This window comes from Apis dorsata, unplaced genomic scaffold (genome assembly GCF_000469605.1).
Source record: "Apis dorsata unplaced genomic scaffold, Apis dorsata 1.3 scaffold_176, whole genome shotgun sequence".
NCBI lineage: Eukaryota > Metazoa > Arthropoda > Insecta > Hymenoptera > Apidae > Apis > Apis dorsata.
The window spans coordinates 703106-705636 of record NW_006263463.1 but is presented as its reverse complement, the minus strand read 5'-3'; the positions used below and the strand labels follow the sequence as shown (position 1 = coordinate 705636).

Below are 2531 nucleotides of genomic sequence, written 5' to 3'. Positions count from 1 at the left end.
CTCTCCTTTTTCCTTTTTTTTCAAACCGCGGCCACGCAGAGGAGCGATTTTGTTTTTATCCGGCAACTACCTGTTTAATAGGGGCGGGGAAGTGCAGCCGCGCTTTTATTTTTTTTTTTCTTTTTTTTTCATCCACGTACCGAACGTAGTTTAGTATATACACGGGCAACTTCGAGTATACGAAGGAGGTGAAGGAGGTAACTGAGAAGGTGGAGAGAAAAAGAGAGAGATACATACATATATATATATATATAGAGAGAGAGAAAAGTAGAATGGTGTAAGTATTTCTCACGTTCTCCCGTGCGATGAACCGTCTTCTAGCTTTCTACGCTCGTTGCATGCGTAAATTGCGCGGGATCCGCTCGCGATGCAAAAATACAGCTGAAAAGCGTGGCGAGACTTATTCTCGTCGCGGTGCACAACACCGCTTCAATATCGATAGAAATGCGCCTCCACGTCCCCGTGTATTCATGATTTTTCCGCGCGTGCACGCGCGTACCGCGCGCACTATTTCGCGAATAATCACGGGGGCATCCACGTTTAAAAAAAAAAAAAAAAAGAAGGAATAACAATTGGAGTGGGGACGGGAGGTTCTCGTTAATGACATTCGGTGGATATGGCAATAATTTTAGCGAGATGCGAAGATAAAAAGGAAGGAAGGGAAAGGAAGAAGGAGAGAGAGTGGACAGATCGACGCGATACTCGTGGATTACGTTTTGAGCGACGTTGTTAATCCCGCCTTGAACGCGATTTTAACGAATCGGATAAAACGCGTCTTTTATGTTATATCGCGTTGTCACGTTCTAAATCTCATCATCCTTTCTGCCCTGAATAATTTTTTCTTCCTTTTTTTAAAATAATTCTTATACGAATTGTTATATTGCCATATAAAATATTTAGTTGGGCGAAAATTTTGGAATGTTTTTTTGGAAGATTATTTGTTCGAACACGCCCAGTTTTGTATCGATATTGGGCATTCTTTTCAATAAAAGGAAAGGAAAAGATTTTTAAAAAAACAAAGATCGATTGTTTAAATCAATGCACTTATTTACGATCCCGTTATTTTTCAGATAAGCCGAGTACATCACGGACTCTGGAACTGAAAGTGGTTCTAATAACTAGCATCAGGCCTGTAAGCATGCTCATGGCAGTATTTTAATGGCGGGAGGTCCTTGAAAGTACCTTGAGGACAGAAAGGGTTAATAAGCGTGAAAGGTATTTGCTTTGCTAGCTAGGCGTTACGCGATTATTTTTCTCGACAGAAAGAGATCCCCCCCCACCCGGAGTGTCACTTGAAGTATTTTGCGTATTTCTCACGTCCGGAGGAGGACAATGAACCAACTTCCAACTTTCTAAGCCTTGTACGCGTGCCGGTAGCAGAACAGAAGGAAGAAAATGAATTCACCGGTACATAATGTAATAAGTATTTTATAATTAATTCCAACGCTGTCCGGATAGGAAACGATCCGCCACAATATTCTTCACTAACTATCTGATAAAATTGAGGGATATATGCATCATGCATGACTCTAATCGCACCATTTTCCATACATTTTTTTCAGCCTATCAGAATTATATTAATACCGACAATTCACCGACAAATAAATTTTGTATGCTTTATATTCCAGAGGCGGTAAAAATTTCAGTAAATACGTAATATATATACATTCGGTAAATATAATATAATATACGCTTCATTTGAAAATAAAATTGTTTGAACACTTTATGGTGTACGGTTGTGGTTATTAATGTAACGTTAAAACTTTAGAAAGCTTTGCAAATATGTATTTAATTAAAATATGTGTTTATATGAATTGTATATGTGTTTGATTAAAATTTTATAATTAATTCCAACAATCCTCGGTTGTTAAAAATCTTCATCGTCAACTTTATGATCAACGTTAACTTTTTAGTACCTATTTAAATAAGCTATTTGTTATTTTCATAACGTATAAAGTGCAAAAGATGGAAATCAAATTTATTTCATATGTCTTTAAATACAACAAGTGGAAAATATTAAATCCCATAATTATAATTAAGTGAAATATTTTTTTTTCCTGAAAATTTAGCAGCACCAAGCGCAGAATCAAATATATATTTAAAGGATAAGTATGAATCAGATAAGTACACTAAATTCCAGAAAATTTCAAAGTGCCATCTTCTCTCAAATTATATTCTTCGAATACATAAATTTAAAATTTGATTAAAAATGTCTAATGATGATAAAAAATTTACTGTCTAGAAATATTCGAGAAAAATTTCACATCTGTCTCTCCAATTATATTTTCCTATTATAAAATTACAAATTTGAATAAAAATTTTGCTATCAAAAATTTCAACTTTGTATCAGAAGAATATAATTGGGCAGGAAATAGCAGAAATTTTTTCAGAAATTCTGAGGCAGAAATTTTTCATTTTATTCAAATTTTTGACTTTGTATTAGAAAAATATAATTGGTCAAAAAATTCCATATAACTTTTTTTTTTTAGTAATTTTTTTGATTCCAAATATTTCTTATAATTCTAAGTATT

At 34.3% G+C, this 2531-nt stretch overlaps 1 long non-coding RNA gene across 1 annotated transcript in view; it reads left to right on the top strand.

Annotated features, from left to right (window-relative positions):
* The window catches only part of LOC102671705, a 15434-nt gene that overhangs the window by 10419 nt on the left and 2484 nt on the right, over positions 1-2531 (top strand). Inside the window, exons 2-3 of the long non-coding RNA XR_421574.2 lie at positions 1071-1198; positions 1263-1416. This is a non-coding gene — a long non-coding RNA (uncharacterized LOC102671705). The remainder of the gene's footprint in view (positions 1-1070; positions 1199-1262; positions 1417-2531) is intronic.